General features: G+C 40.9%; 1 protein-coding gene across 7 annotated transcripts in view; it reads right to left on the bottom strand.

Annotated features, from left to right (window-relative positions):
* MTERF1 (mitochondrial transcription termination factor 1) overlaps positions 1-17,539 on the bottom strand; it is a 566,280-nt gene that overhangs the window by 127,703 nt on the left and 421,038 nt on the right. For all 7 annotated transcript variants that reach the window (XR_002347027.1, XR_001298914.2, XR_002347022.1 and 4 more), the window contains one exon: positions 5,618-5,796. The gene's annotated coding sequence lies outside the window, so the exon portion shown is untranslated. The remainder of the gene's footprint in view (positions 1-5,617; positions 5,797-17,539) is intronic.

Below are 17,539 nucleotides of genomic sequence, written 5' to 3' on the forward strand. Positions count from 1 at the left end.
AGGTCTGAGGTGAATGGGCTGGACTTCTCAGGATCAGTGAGTGATGGAAATTCCAGAGACTTGGGGTTGAAGGGTCTCTCCCTGACTTCTGGTTTCTAACATTTAGAGTGAGTTGTTTCTTCACCTACATCCCATCAATCTGGTGATGGCTTACTTCCAAACTGCTTTGAGAGATTCTTGGTTTGAGTTTCCTAATTTCATTTTTAAAATTCAGTTGGGGATGGGGCAGTGGAGTTCCCAGCCCCCTGGCTATTTGTCCAGACTCTGTGTGTTTGTATGTCACAGAGAAAGACATAATATTTATATTTTAAGAAGAAAAGAGGAGAGAGTTATGATAGCGAGAGATCTGAGGAAGTATATTCAAAGCTGTTGAAGCCCAGTTATAAAACGCTTGCTCCCCCATCCCTCCCAGATGGGTAGCAACAGAATTACCTTCATCACTGCAAAATGTGTGTGAAATGATAGCAACCTTCATATGAAAAAGAAGAAAATGGCAAGAAATAGCAGTGTACCTGACTAGGATATGTTAGTATGGTGATGTACTGTTGTTGTCAGGGCTCCTTTCATGTTCTTCAACACAGACTGGATCCAGGCCTGAACAGGATGACAACATTTTCTCTTCAGTACATAGCCATGTGTTCTTTGAAGTAAAATCCGCATGCTCTGTCTCTGCTTGGGGTGCAGCATTAGCTGGCCCATCATATACCTGGTGGAGTGTCTGAGCTCAAGGCAGTGTTGTAAATAAGGCAGCACATCAGATTAGAGATGCTTACAGAAGTGTTGGGAGGAATGGACTAGATGCTGCTCATGCCTGTGGCCAAGAGTGTGCAAAATGGACTTACTCCACCTCTAGGACCAGAATACAGCAGGGAAAGGAAATTTTTTTTGTTTGTTTTCACTTCTCTCTGTCTGTCTGTCTGTCTATCTATCTATCATCTATCTTCCAGTTTTATTGAGATATATTTGACACACAGCACTGTATAAGTCTTAAGATGTACAACATAATAATCTGTCCTATATATCTCGTGAAATTATTACCACAGAAAGTTTAGTGAATATCTACATCTCGTATAGGTACAAAATTAAAGAAATAGAAAAGGTATATTTTTCCTTATGATGAGAACTCTTAGGATTTACTTTCTTAGCAACTTCCATATATAATGTACAGAAATGTTAATTATATTTATCATGTTGTACATTACATCCCTAGTACTTATGTGTCTTATAGCTTTTAAATTTAAATTTAACAGCCTGTCACTCAGAAAAGCTTAGCATCTCTTTTTAGGGATAGCTTGATCCATATGACAGGTTATAAGACATGTTTGAAGTCTGAGAGAGATGGGAAAAGGAGGGAGAAAGTGAGGGAAAGAGAGAAAGAGAGAGAGAGGAGGGAGAGAGAAGAAAGAAAGGAGAGAATTTTAAAGGTTGGATTTTGTTTCTATGCCTGTTTCATGGGTTGCAGTGGTTGCTAAATAGCCTGTATTGAATGTTTCCCCTGGTTGGTCCTAATGAGCAAGTGCATTTCTGGATTTGGTGGGTGTGCTACATGTGGGCACACTTCTCCGGATGTTACCAGCTGTGAACACACCCCTCTTCACTGTCACCTCCACTCCCCTGACAGCTCAGCTCATCTTCCTGGCAATAGAGACACCGTCAATTGCCAGAAGGCTGCCTATGAATACTGGGGAAGGCGGGGGGGGGGGGGTGGTGGCAAATAATAAATCGCTAATGAGACAAGGCTGTATGTATGGTGACACTGTTGGGACAGCTCCAGGTCTTTTCCTCAGTCCTGATTTCCCCTAGTCTTCACTGCATTGCTGGGCTTGGGTGAGCACAGAGGGGCTTTTCAATAACTGTACTTGGCGCCTGATATTCTGTGGTATAGATTTTGATGGTGGACTTTTACACATTTCAGTGTGACATTAACGTATGTCCCCTATCATTATGCCTTTTACTCTCCCTCCCCAAATTTAAATAGTTTCACTTTTATTCTCTTGCAAAGCAGTTTGTACAATGTAAAGACATATGAAGAAGTAAAAATAACCTTTACTCTTACCATCAGTAATAACTCATTTAATACTTTGGAAAACGTCTTTCTAGATTTTTTGGTATGCATGTATACACACAAACATACACAAGGACAAAGAAACTTACATATGTTCTTTCAAAAACATCTTTTTTTTTTAATTTAGAAACATATCTTATCCAAATTCCTATGCCTGTAAATACGTTCTACAGCATTCTCTCAAATGGTTTCTTAATCATATGGTTTCTTTTTTATTATTATAAAGTACTTGTGGATACATCTTCACATACTTTTAGGACATCTTTAGGATAAATTTCTAGAAGTAGCCTTGCTGATCTGAAGAATATAAATATCTGCAATTCAGATATGAGTTCTCATATTGTCTTCTAGAAGGTCATACTAGTAATATGTATTATGGTGGGTTTTTTTATAAGGATGTTTTTATATTTATTTTCTGGCTTTCTATGATACAGAAAAAATATCTAATGACTATGTAAGACACTTTTAGAAGGCAAAGTCAGGCTATAGTCAGATGATTATTTTGTCAAATTCATTGTCCTTTTACAGTTCCTGAGTTTTCATTATTACTTTCTGCTAAAAAGTAGTATCGTGAATGAGTTATTTCAAGTTTGTAATTTTCAGTTATCGTTTTGTGATTTCATGTTAATGATGTGTGGGCATGGTGACCTTGGGGTAGTATGCAGCCAGGCAGGCTCACATGTGGGATTTGCTTTGGAGTTTCGATGACAAACATCTAGATGATTCCTGTAGCCAGTGCACTGTGATTGCAAGATGAAGGCACAGGGTGTCTCATCCCCATTTGGTATAAAAATGGTACCCAACCTCTTATCCAGCAGTAGGCAACATATCTCTTCAGGTCTGTGTAATGTGTAAATGTGTTTGCTGTGAAAACGCATGCAGGTTCAAAGGTTCTTAGATCATTGCTAAAGAAACATATTCACAGTCAGAGGGAAAAACAGAAGACTGAGACTGTCATGTGTGGATAGGGGCAGGAGTGAAGAAGGAATTACTGTGACTGAAAATCTTGAGAAACCTTGAGGTAAGATGGGGGAAATCAGAAAATAGCTAGGCTTTTTAGGTATTGGCAAAATAATCAGATTAAGTAAAAAAAAAAAAAAAATGTAGTTCCAGTGGCAAAACTGAACTCAAGACACAAAATAAACCGTTGTATAAATTTTACCAATTTGGTTTTTGCTGATTTAAATATGTGTGTATGTATATAGCTGTGAGTTTGCATAGAGTTCATTGTTCAGTAGCAGGAAGACATACATTACACAGCCTGATAAATTGTATCATGAAGCTCAGTTCTTTAAACACGAAATCATAGCCAACCCCTCTGGGCGCAAGCATAAGGCGTGAGAACTACCCCAGCACTGCTGCTGTTATCATCTGGTATCTAGGCCCTTCATTAATATTTACTGAGCCCTAGACTAAGCAGAGACCCCTCCATAACTCAGTGAACCAATGCCATACTCAGAAAATAGTCTAATCTTGGCTTTTAATGTAAAAGCAGAATTTTTTAAATGTTTGAAAATCCGGAAAAAATGTACCTCAAGATAAGCTACATGGCTTTTATACATTTTTTTGCTGAACTGAGAACCCAAGTCCTGTTCTAAAATAACCCTGCAGTCAATTTTGACTCCTCTCCCTATATGAATGGTCCTTTTCAAATTGCACCTGAGAAGGAAAATTTTCCTTGTCTCTCATTCTGTCTTGTTTTCTTATGTAGAAGGGAGAGTGGGGTTAAATATATCCTACAATGAGCTGAGCAGCTCATATACACCAGGCATGGTGATAATTACTTTATCTATGTCAAATCATTCACTGCCATAGCCTTATAAGATAGGTCATATCATTGAGCTCCGTTAACTAAGCTGTCTGGAATTTCTACTAATACTCGGAAGGAGGGATTCAAACTCAAGTTAGCATGACACCAAACTTCTGAGAAAGTAGAAGAGTTCTTAGGATTTCTTGTTTCTCCTTGACATCACAGAAGTCACTATTCAAGAGAAATTGTGGCCCAGAGTCTTTGTAACAATATACATATAATTCACACTTTGTTGTAAAATGAGTTTCTCACCTTCTTGTGGTCCATTCTGTGGTCTATAATGCCGTGTGCAAGAAAAATAAGATGACTTAGTTTTTGCCATAGGAAAGCTTCTAGATCTTCTAGTTTAAATTGCATTAACTGGCTACCCCCAATACAGCATTAGGCAAGACATTTTCATGGCTGGACCAGCTGAGATGATGCAAAAGAGACTAGTGTGTAAATATCAGCTGCCTTCATAACATGTGATTTGTCATGAACAATGACAAGCAGCTTTAGGACAATAGTTATTCTTCACAGTAGCCACAGTTTTGTGAATAGTGCCTCCCAAATGTGAAATATGGGATATGTGTTTAATTAATTCTCAACATATTTTAAGAAAAATCTTATGCTTTCAGTAACCTGAAAAAAATAGATCAGGGGATATTTTCCTAGTTTAAAATTTTTCTTTGTGTTACTTGCCCTCACTTGAGTTTTAAGCAATGCAATAATGTTGATGATAATGAAGATGATGGCTAAAATTTATACTTCATTCATTCTTTGCCAAAATCTGTGCTAAACACTTTACTCATATTACCTCGTATGGTCTTCACAGCCAACCCTTGAGGTATGTACCCATTATACATATAAGGAAATTGAGACCTGGAAAATTTAAAAGATTCACTCAAAGTGAGAAAGTTCTAGAGCCTGGACTCAAACAAATGTCCGTTCCATTACTCCAGCTATATTTTTCTTTAAACAAAGGGATAACATTGTGTTCCCTACAAATGACATTTGATCTTCATGTCTGCCTGGTAATGGGCCCAGCTATGCTTGTAGGTTGCATGTAAAATGAGGGCTCCTGCTGAGTTGTGCCTGTCTGTGCATGTTGGGCCCACTACCCACTGTGACTCTTTTCTGGCCTGTCAGGATATTCCCTGCTTACTATTAAATCTCTAAATCTCACCATTTATGGTCTTCCTCAGCTGGTCTGGCTGTGAATGTGCACTGCGTAATCCTATGTGGGGGGCACTAAAAGTAAAAGTCAGGGGACTAATTAAGTAAAAGCTGCTATAGGAAAGTGCAGTTGCAAGGAAGGAAGTGGTCCCATGGGCACAGCTGGAGTGTGGGGGGTTTTCTGAAGCATTCTACCATTTATATTTTATTCCCATTGACTAGTGATCTCTGGAAACCATTTAGAAGTTGGACCTCAAGAGACTGGACACAGGACATGTGAGCCTAATAAATTCTAATATAAGCCAACCAATAGTAATAATTCATTCTAATGTAGAACAACAAATGCAAAATAAAACAAAGGGATGGGGACAAAGGCAAAGAAGACAAAGTGCAAAGGAGACAAACGGCCATGCTCTGATTCCTTCCTTTTATTTCATTTGACCAATTCTTTCTCACACTTATGCATTCCCTCAAATGTTTACTGAGCACCTGTTTTGAGCTCAGCACCATGACAAGAAAATAAACAAGCTATAGACTCACGGTGGAGAGAAAGAAATAGAATAATAATCCAAAGTATCTGACCTTACCCAAAGTAGAATCCAGATATTTGAGGTGCTTGCAGAGGAGATGACTGTGGTCTGGATCTTCCTGGCTGGATGTATCTCACACAATGGAGAAAGGCCCACATCAGGCAGCCAATAACTTGTCAGGAAAAGAGCAGGAACTCCAGCACGATGAGAATATAAGCATGTCGAGAGAGTTGAGACTGGAAAAAACAAACAAATCAAAAAGAAGTAAGGTTCTGGAGGATGTTGGAGGCTGTGCTTGGGATACTGGATTTTCCTAAAAGTTATTAAACCCCCATAAAGATGCTTCAGTCAAGAAGCAACATGTTTTGTTCTGCCCAGACCTCATCTGCCTTCTATGTGAAGGACCTGCTGGATGTGGAAAGTACTGAGGTGGCTTCTTCCTAGGTGTTCCAAAGGGAGTATCACCTCATTGAACTTGCAAGTTCAGGTTGCTCTAATCCCCATTCACCCAGAAAAGGCCACAAGGTCTAGATGTCCCTCGTTAGCCCTGCCTTTTTTAGCATCTGTCTGGATTATCCTTTCCCAAAGCTAACTTACCCTCTGAGTCTCTTTTCTGAGAGACTTTCTCTCAGTCTAAACATCTAATGAGAAGAGGCATTTAGGGCCCATCTGCAGGACTTCTACACATGTTGGAGCAGAAAGGGATAAGAGGTGGTGGGGAAAGGGAAAAACAGGCCCCCATGCTGGCGGGGAAGGCATCTGCCTCTGATGATTTAAACCTCTTCAGGAGAGAGGGAGGAAAACATCAAGGACTAGGAATGCTTTCAGAAACACAGAATCCATAAAATCATGGAATTCTGGAGCTGAAAGAGGTCTCAGAGAACCAAGCTCTGGTTTTCAGCAGAATTCTAGAAAGAGTATAGAAATTGTACTTAGGACAGTTTATGTGACTTTAGGCAAGTAACTACCTCTCAGAGCCTCAATTTTATCTGTTAATTAATGGCAGTAACACCTACTTCTCAAAGTGTTATGAAAACTAATGAAATGTTTTCTGTGCAGAAGGTAAAATCATGCACAACATGGGGAAGTTGGATGGACACATAGAAAGGTAGCTGTTTCAATGAGTGAATAGATTTCTTCACAACACTGACCAATGAAACCCAGTGTGGCTTTTCTCTCATGCTCTGTGTTCTCATGTTCCTTAAATTTTTAACATTTCTTGCTCTCAAGTAGCTGATGCCAATGAACCCTGTCTGTCAGTCTTAGTTTTAGCAGTGAAGGCTTAGGGTGGATTTAACTGTCATTTCACAAGCTATCTCGGCGATGCCTTAGCGTCTCTGTGTCTCTGTCTCTTGAAAGCTCTTTGTGGTTGTGTCTGGAACGAGTCCCAGTGCTTACCTCACACAGGTGTTAGCACTCCAGCCTCCCCGAATTACCATTCCCTTTTCACTCTGTCACCAGTTAAAGATGACTGCCTACTTGCTGACTCATTATGAGCAACTGGGCAACAAAACAGGATGATTATCCTTACTGTTTTGCCCCTTCACACATCAACCTTGTCTTCTCTTCCTGCTCATATGCAGACCTACCCTTTCTTTTCCCGAAGCACAGTCTATTTGATATGAGTCTGTTCTTGGGTAAGTCTAATGGCTTGACTGCATCAAAATAGGTGACACCCAAAACACCAATGTAAAGGAAGGAAAGAATAGGAAAGTTATTATATACTCAGGATGGCTTTTTAATAAAGATTCACTGAAATTTTTTCACTGAAATTTTTTTTATTTTCTGCTTAAGCAAGGCTCATAGTTTGGCTGTTTGCCAAGCTCCTTCCGCTGGCTTGCTAGATGAAATTAGTTACTGACCCCTGGATCTTACACTTTGCAAGCCTGGTTTTGATTATCCAAGACTGGAGACAATTACCCCCCAAAATCTCTCCGCTATAGTCTATCTTCTACCCTGCTCTGCTGCTTTTCCTGTTATGATGACAACAACCAAAACAGCAATATAATAGCTAATACTAACATTAGTGCTTGCTATATGCAGGGAGCTTTCCTAAGCATCATACCTATAGTAACTCATTTAATATCCACATACAACCTATTTTATAATCTCAAGGAATCTGGGGAAAGGAATTGCTGGTCAGAGCTGTGATAAGGGACACCCCCCAAGATGGTAGGGACTTTCAGTACCAGACAATGGTTTTCAACATGGAGGAGTCTGACAATATCTGTAAATATTCCAAATTAAGTAGGGGGTGATACTGGGTTGATGTTATGATTAAATGTACTAATACATGTAAAATGCTTAGCTCAATGTCTTGCATGAAGTAAATGCTCCCTGTGTTAGCTGCTATTTTTATTATATAGAGCCCTTCTGGCCTTAGGGAGACAAACTCTTTAGTCTTGAGAGAATATCTTCACTTCTTGCCATCTAAGGGAATAGCTTTTCTCCATCTTAAACCTAAAAAAAAAAGTCTTAGCTTAGCCTACTAGAAAAGCCTACTAGCCTACTAGAAGTTCAGGAAAAATTATCTTTCATTTGTTTCAGTGAGATATCGCTTTGTCTGTTTTTGCCCCCTGCATCTTGTTTTACAAAAGAAAGCCAAGGTTCTTTGTCCTGCACTTGCATTTTGTTTCTTCACTGCCTCCTTATGTACCTTCTGAGTCTAGGCTATCCAGCTGTTCCCCCAGTATTCTCATGCCATGTGTTACGCTCAGTGAGAAGGAATCTCACTAAGATGGATGTGAGAGAGTCAACATCCCTCTCCAGGATGGGTGTTCCTAGAACCTTCTCATTAGGCAGAGTTATGGGCTCGTGTTGCTGGAATTATCTAGGCATTGAGGCTGAGAGAGGTTCACTATCTTACCTGAGTTATCCAACTAGTGAGTGAGTGATTTAAGAATACATATTAGCCTCTGGCCTCCCACTTTCATGTTCTTTGCATTCCTCACTAGGGGAGTGTCAGTAAACAATGTCTACATTTCAGGTATTCAGGGTCTCAAGAAATTATTTACTTTTTTTGTGCGTATATGTGGCGGAAGACCTACTTTGAATATAAGTTGGTACATGATCACAACACAGACTGGCTAGGCAATTCTGAGCTAGTGGAACAGACCTGCTAGAAGATTCTATCAGAAGAGGGATAGCCTCTTCTCAAGGGAAGAGGAAGCTTGAAAAGTATGCCCTGGTACTAAAACTCCAGGGTTTTGGGGAATGGAGTAGTTCTGAGAATAGAACGGTGTCTGTCACTTAGGGTCTGTGAAGACAAGCCCACTCTGAGCTCATTGAATTTATAGGTTAGTTGTAAGGTAAGCAGAGAACAGTAAGTAAATTTGGAAGATTTGGGGGGGGGGGCTTAGCAAAACGTTGCACCCAAGGAGCACAGCTATGTGTCTACCTAACAGAATGTGTAACAAAATGAAACACAGAATGCTTTGGCATGTGGAGAGTTCTGGTGCCTCAGCTGAGAAGAAAATGTCTGTTCTGGGAGGTTAGGGCAGTACCATCAGATGTGTGCGGAAAGATGGTTGGAGAAGTGGGAGTGTCCACTGAAGTGGACTGGAGACTCACTGGACACTCCTTGGAAGTATTTCTATAGGCAAGAGTCTGAAAATTCTGATTTACAATGTTACCTTGCTGTGTGTAGGCCTGAGGAAATGGATGGTCTTTGAAATTCCACAAAGATTTTAGTACCTCAAAATGCTAACAAATATGGCAGTTTGTTATATTTTTCTCTCAATCCTTCAAATTGGCATTTGCCTATGGCATGCATTGTAGACTATTACTTTAAAAGCCTGAAATAATAATTTTGCTAGAAATAAAACACTTATGTAACAGCCTGAAACCTTGGAAGAATGGTCCCAACGTGTCATTTATGAATTACCTCAGAATCAGCCAAGGCATTCACAGCAATCAAAACACATTAATTTTAAACATTGTTCTGTGTTTTAGACCACTATACCATACTATCTACCACATCCATATTGAAGCAGTTTTAATATAAATTAAGGCCACAGAAATGCCATTGAGGAGGGGAAGGAACTTCCCAAAAGAAATTCAAACTGTGTAAGCAAAGATACATTTCGGAATTCTACCCACTTGGAATTCATTTACCCAGTAGGTTAACTGCCTGATGCTGCCTGGCAGAGCCCAGGCAATGGAGGTGATAGGCGTGTGTGTATGTGTGTGTGTGTGTGTGTGTGTGTGTGTGTGTGTGTGTACTTACTAGGAGTAAAGAGAGTATCTTAGTTATATTAATGCTTAACAAACCATCTCAAACTTGGGAGCTTAAAACAATAATTGCATTGTCTCTTGTAATAGCCCCAGTGGGTTGACTGGGTCCTTCTCTAAGAATCTCTTATGTGGTGAGAGAGGGTGGTCTAAGCTGGATCATCTAAGATGACTCTATTCCCTTGCCACAAGTATTGGCAAGCCTGGCTGGAAGGCTGAGGTATCTTTCTTTCTATCTCAATGTGATCTCAGTATGGGGCTAACTTGAGCTTCTTTAAATGCACTTCTTAAATCTAAATCTCAAGTGCAAAAGCAAAAGCTGCCAGGTCTTCTGAAGGTTTAGGCCCAGACTAGCACAGCATCACTGATGTCATGTTTTAGTGGTTGAAGTGGCTCACAGGGCCAGCCCAGATGCAAAAGTCAGGGACTCCACAAAGCCATGAATTCTCAGAGGTGTGGCTCCTTGGTGGCTATCTTTGGAGTCTGGCTACTCTAATTAGCCCAGGTAACACCAAAAACAAAAGATAGGGAAAGTGAGCTCTGAGCTAGGCAGATGAAAAGAGCTAATCCTTAAATAGATGAAAGTATGTTAATTAGCATATAAGCAGCACCAGTTACCCCCAAAGCACAGAAAGTTATTATACTCATGCATGAATAGGGAGCTTTTTAAACTCTGAAAAACACTGCTTGACAATGAAATGGATGAGAGTGATCTTGGGTTTCTAATCCTGAAAGTGTCCTCCAGGGAAAGATGGCATTACATCATTGTATGAAAGGGGAAACAAGACCTTATCCATTTGAAAGTTAAGAAATACAAGTCAGAGGAGAGGGAGACACTTTAAAGCTGAGAAAATCTTGAAGGCAAGGCTGTGGAATTCCTCCCAAATTCCATTCATTTTCTTGGGGTAGTTAAAAGAGTGAGCGTTTGCTCAGGGTTGAGAAGAGCAGAGTTAAGTTTGGCATTTGCGGTGGAAAATGGGAAATGGTTCCAAATTAAGGACATGGTATGCTGAGAAGCACTGGGTGCAACAGCTATTGGACCCATAAATGTTTCTTCTGCAACATATTTGCAACTGGGGACAGAAACAGAAATCAGTAGTTAGGTCTCCATGAAAGAACAGACTGTGAGGGCTGGAGGTATGTTCCTCTTTCCTTTCCTCAGGGAGGAATATATGGGGACGGCTTAAGGGACTTGTAGGCATCATCTCTGATGACCCTCCATCCATCTGCTGCTTCCATTGGGAACTTTCTTGCCTGGCTCAGCTTCCTCCCCTCTGGTGTCTCTTCCCAATAAACTCTACATGCAAAATAAGGCCTCTGGAACTCATTCTGGTTGGGTTCCAAATAGAAAGGTTACTTCATGAAATTTATCTCTGCATATCAGTAATTCGTAAAGTTTAAAAAACAAATTTTTCTTAGGTAAGGAATGCATATTCCTTATAGAAAATTAGAAAATATAGATGAGGGAAAGGAAGGAAACAAAATTACCTTCTTCCCAGAAATAACTGTGTCAATAATTTGATACAAATTCTCATTTTTTTTTGGCTTATGTATATACAAAGTTGGTCATAATTAAGTGGTAGGTAGTGATTACACTCAGAACCTAATTTTGGAGGCCCAGTGTAAAATTAAAATATGGGACCCCTTGTTCAAATATTAAGAATTTCAAGATGGTGACAGAAGAGCATTAACTCAATTGTGGGGCTCTTCTAAGTATGGGGCCTTATACAGGTTATACATCCATGAAGTCAGCCCTGTTTATCCCTTAATCTCAATCATATACAATTTACTGGCTTACAAGGCTTTCCCCTCCCTTCCCTTCTCCCGGCTTCAAGGGTAGCTCTGGGGCTGCCAGAGTGTTGGCTGCTACAAGTGTGGTTAAAGCCAATGCGAAGGACTCTCCTCGGGTTTCATCCTCGGCAACAGGTAAAAACAAGTAGTTGTTTCTAGATAGTTTCCATTTTTTCCTCCCTTCAGCTTCATCTCGAAGGGAGCCAGGCCCTCCTACAACTTCTTGAAGTTTCGGGTCCCCAGGTCCAGCTGGCCCAGCACACAGAGCATGCAGCCACAGAGGATTTTGGCCCTTGAAACCCTAATGGAATTTTCCTTGCTGAGTTTTAAGACTTGTCTGGGACCTGTGTTCCATTTTGCCCTTCCAGTTTCTACCTTTGGGAATAGGAGCGCTTATCACACGCCTGTCCCATTGCTGTATTTTGGAAGCATACAATTTGCTTTCTAGGTTTCACAGATCCACAGATAGAAATTTTGCTTCGGTATGGACCATACCGAGTCTCACTCTTACCTGATTTAGATGATTTAGAAGATGAGTTGATGCTGGAATAAGTTAAGATGTCTAAGGATCTGAGAGGAGACAAATGCATTTTAATTATGGAAGAGATGTGAGTTCTGGAGAGACTGGAGGGTATACCATACTGAACTGAACTCTGTCTCCACAAAAGACACATTTGGATCTTTTCCCCTGGTTCCTGTGAATATGACCTCAATTGGAAATAGGGTCACTGCGGATGGAATCAAGTTAAAATGAGGTCATACTGGCTTAGGGTGGACCTTAAACCAATGATTCATATTTTGACAATAAGAGGAAGACTGGGACATAGCGACACATGGGAAGAAGCCCATAGGATGGTAGAGGCAGATGCTGTAAGCCAAGGAAGACCAAGGATTGCTGGCATCTTCAAGAAACTAGAAGAGAGGTATGAAGCAATTCTCCCTTAGAGTTTCCAGAGGGAACGAACCCTTGCCAACACTTTGATTACAGAATTCTAGCCCTCAGAACAGTAAGGAAAAAAATTGAGAAGATTTAAAGCAGATGGGGATATGGTCCCAACTTATGGGCACTGGAAATCAATTGCTATCATTAAGCATGGAAAGGGGATTTTAAGGGAGCAAGAGTGTTAGTAGCAAGACAAGTCACTTCTCTGAAACTTCTTCACTCATCTATGTAAGAGATGCTGGTGGTTTAGACAAGGGTGGTAGTAACAGAAATGGCGACAAGGGGTTGGACCCAAATACATTTTGAAGATAAAGTTGATGCTCACTTGCTGGTGGATTGAAGTATGGAGGAAAGGAAAGAGAGGAACTAGGAATGGCTCTAAGATTCCAGGTGGAGCCCTGGGTAAATGGTTTATTATTTGCTTAGTGGACAGACTCACAGAAGAGCAGGCTGGGATGCCCAGAAGTCCCTAAGAATGAGCTTCTTGTCAGAGTTCCTATGGAAATGAACTTTCCTCAGCTAATCCAGAGGGCAGCTGGGTGTCCAAAAGCCTCAACAGTTTCCCAGTGGAAGTCAACATGTGAAAACTGTCTGAAAATGAAGGCTGTAGGGAGACAGAAAACAATCTGATAACATTCTCTGAACTCCTGGACTCCATGAAGAAAGTCCACCCATGTCCTTAGGTTCTCATTATCCCAAGTCAACAACTTCTCCCCTTTTTTATTGCTTAAATTTATTAAGTAGGGTTTCTGCCATTTGCCTCCCAAAGAGGCCTTAGTACAGTAAGAAATATAACTCATCAAATAGTACAGAACTGATGGCATAGCAGAGTATCTCATACATTGATAAGATTTCTTAAAAGAAAGATTATAATCTTTCCACCTGTTTCAAGGGTGAGGGTATATGTGAGGTCACATAAGAGGGTATGACATTAAACTATTATTTCTCAAGCAAATTTCTTGAAAACTCAGTGATTTCTTTTTTAAAAAAATGAGCCCAAGGCAAGCTGTTCCTCTGCTCTGCCTCCTTACCCAGACTCCCTCCCGTGATGCTGCATCACTTCCTGTCCCAGGGAAGTAGGGATGTCCCCGGGGTAACTGCCTCTCTTTAAAGCTGACTCTCTCATCAGGTGCAAACCTGGGAGGCTTCAGAGTTAGGACTCATCTGATGACAGCTGGCTGATGCTTCACACCCTGGGTCCTGCAAGAGGCATCCTTGAGGCATACAGCCTTTCTCTGCACAGAAAGCCCTGACACTTGTTTTGGAGGCGCTGCTGGAGAGGAAGAGTAGGGCCAGGTTGGGAGTATGGTTAGCTTTGCCTTATTAATAAACTAGGGTGAATGATTTATTCATAGCTGGGACAATGCTGCTCTGCTCTGGAGGACAGCACAGAACTGTTACATCAGAGAAGAGAGGCAAGCCTTCAGAGAACTGCTCTCGTCTTGGGCTGTTTCTGCAAGGCAGTGAGCAGATTTATCTGACCAAGTCAGGGCTTGGAAGCAATTATTTGTATACTGTGGCTGTTGTCAGATAAACGCTGGTGATAGAGGTCCCTGGAAAGATGCCCCTTTGCTTTTCCATTTCTCATCTAATGAGTGTTTGTTCACCTTCTTGCTTTATCCTCTCCTTCTCGGTACCTGGAAGATGCCTGAGTTTGTAATTCAAGATGTGTTATCTGGGGAATATCAGTATAATACACATCTGAACGTGATCCCCATCAAAGGGAGCTCATCCCAGGAAGCAGAAGAGAGAAGTGGTATCTGGGCTTTTCTGGTGCTGGCCTACGCATACACTATTTTAAAAGATTAAATCCTTTAAAAATCACATCTCTTCTTTCTCAAATGGACTACAGAATTTTTTTTTTATAAATAATTAGGAAAGAGGTTTAATATACTGCAGAATCCTGATAAATAACTGGGAGAGAGAATTTTTTTTTTTACATGCTCACTGTCACTGTTAAGGACAGTGTAGATTTCTGTTAATTCAACTGTTTGTTGGACGATTAATTGATCAGTGTGGTTTTGAGGGCAAGGTGAGGCAGGATTTGAAAGTCTCCAGGAAAACAAAAGCAAGAGCGCTCACTTCCCAGCAAACCAAATCAACCTTGGCTAGACCTGACAAAAATCAAATTTATTTACTACTATGTTGCTGGTTTTGCTCTACAGCCCTCCACCCCTGACCCCACCGCCACCACCTGAGTCTCTATGGCCTCCCCTGAGACTTCAGGATATTTAGATCAAATGTCAGAAAGGAGAGCCAGATTTTTTTCCCCTTTGGTGCCTGACTAGATGGGAGAATTCGAGGCCACAGGAGGTACTGAAGAAATCTCATTGTTGGTGTATATGCTTCCACACAGCAAGTCCTCCTGAGGGACTCCCCACCCCTCTGCTCAGCTTCCTTGAGAAGAGATCAAATGTTTCAAAGCTGTTCCACCTTTACTAATTTTTAATGCCTCTACCAGACTGAGACTTGCCCACTAGGAAAAAAAAAAAGTCTTTGCTCATTGAAACAGCCAAAAATAAAAGCGATCCTCTAACAGTAGCACATTTAACTTCCTCCATGACTACCACCGGGAGCCAAGGCACATCGCTTTTGCCCAATTTATTAAGCCGTGAAAACATTTTGGGGATGTGATCACAGTGGAAATCAGAATATGTTTAGATATAATTCATAAAATTCAGCTTCTCCTTACAGAAGCATCAAAGAGGCCATCACCCAGATCCTTCCCTGTAACATCTCCAGCTCCTGTCCACCCCCCCCATTTCATTCTTTTCCTTTGCTCATTTGCCTAATTTCCCCCCAAAAGCCACCCACGAGGGTCCGTGTGAGAGCCAGAAATGTCACTGAAGGATCTGGTTTCCCAGGCCATCAGAAGATAACACTGTCTATCAGCCAAAAAAATAAAGCTTCCTGACTACAGTTGCAGAAATTACAGCTAATTATACACTCCATGCTTCCTGTAAAAGATATATATTTTAAGCTGCTGGGCTGACTTTCTCCCTTGGCTGTATTTAAAGGTTAGTTTCTGACCTGCTTCCTGGTTTAATGGAATAGTTTAAATATTACAAATCATTACTTGATTCTAATGAATTATATCTCCCCTGGCACTTCACAAAATCCTTATCGAGCCAGAGGAAATAGTTGGAAGGAGCAGGGTGATCTCCATGATAATAAACAGAATAGCTGTAGTGCAGGGTTGCAGATTTGAGGATCCTTGGCTTCTTGGGTGGTTGAAAGCATTTGGCCCTGGGCCTCACACTCACCCCAGCACCTGAGGCCTGTGGCAAAGCAGCGGGAACACCACTCCCCCACCTAGCAGGATTGTTCACTCGGCCTAATTGTCAGCTCCTGCTAAGAACATGTAACATCTCATTTTCTCAGAGATTGTGGAAATGTTGAGCTTTGCTTGTGGCCAAGTTGAGTAGGTAAATGTGCAGCATTTCCTTCCTTGATAGGCAAATGCCAAGGATGGTCTGAACCTTTCTCAGTAGGATTCCATATGATAAATTCCAGTTTCCAATTCTGGTGAAGATCTGGACCTAAAACAATCTCCGTGTGTAACTGTGTGGACAGAGGGTCTCATCCAACTTGATCTATTTACAGTATATTGCCAGTCTTATTAAATAGAATGAAGTAACCAGTAACATGTATGCAACAACAAAAGTGATATTCAAGGCATGCAAAAAAGGGCACATGTAAAGCCCTCCTCCCTTCCAGGAGCTAGAGGGAGTAGATTCAAGTCTCTCAATTCCAGCAAAGCAAAGAAAAGCAAGATAAGACTGTGGAGAGGCCAGCCTTGACAACTAAATCCCGATTTTCCATGTCTCCAGCTGTTTGACTAAAACACCCACATGGAAAGCGAAAACCAAACCGCTTGTACACGTGTTAGTTTGTGTGGTATGAAATGTCCTGATTTTCCCTTTACGGGCTAGCAGATTTGAAAACAAAGTAACCACTGAAATATCAACCATGGATCAGATCTCTCATTACATGGAACTTTGCTGAAGTATACTGAACTATAAGTTATGGGGGTTTTGCAATAGTTGATAATCCATAATGGTTTTTACAAAGGATAAGTGTTGTGAATGTATGGGTTTAAGCTCAAAGGTCTACTTCTATTTCAAAAAAAAAAAAAAAAAATCTCTTACACTGCCCTGGGCAGGTAATTCCTCTTAGAAACTAATTTCCCTCCACCTCAGGAGTTTCCCCCATTAAAATCCAAAGTCCTTGGTTCACCTAGAGAGGGGGAAATTTATCAGATTGTTTTCTAAGATGATGTGTAAGGCCAGGGTCTCAGAGCAAAAGACTCAATATCTATGCCCTGCAGAGAAGAGATGGTAAATGTAGACATGTCCAACAGGGGCTGAGAGGGCTCCAAAGCAAGACTGGCCACCTCTGTGGACCAGTGTCCAGATCAGTCTTTTTACGAGCCATTGGCAAAAAGGAGACAGGACCTCTCACTAAACGGATATAGGTCATTCTCAGAGAGAAAGGCAAGTACCCAAATGGAAAATGAAAGTGCTTTTTGTATATGTGTACACAATCGCGTACATACTACACTAGGAAAATGAACATTTGGCGCATTTATTAAGGTTGTCATTTCTGAGACTGAAAGAGAGAGAAAGCCAAAATTGAAAAAACAGGGTCCCAGGAGTCATGTTCTCTGAGGAAAGTTAAGTGAAACCAAAACTGTACTAGGGATAGATTTGAGGGTAGATACAATAAAAGCAAGATCCAATATTCAAGGGAAATCACATCTAAAAAGATGAATGTCATGAAACTTGTTTTGTTGTCACTGTTTCGTCCAGAGCAGAGGAGGACACGGGGAACTGGAGAGACCTCAGCTTACTTTTCAATGGGGAATAACAAAATGACTCACACATTCCAGCTTGCTTTAAAAGAAGGCATATTTGATGGGTGCTTCAGCATCTTTGTAGATACTGCAGAAGGAAGATTTTAACATAATCTCTCCTTCAGCAAGCTAGTTTATCACACTCAACAGAAATGACAGAAGA

The sequence above is a fragment of the Sus scrofa genome, chromosome 9 (assembly GCF_000003025.6).
Source record: "Sus scrofa isolate TJ Tabasco breed Duroc chromosome 9, Sscrofa11.1, whole genome shotgun sequence".
Lineage (NCBI taxonomy): Eukaryota > Metazoa > Chordata > Mammalia > Artiodactyla > Suidae > Sus > Sus scrofa.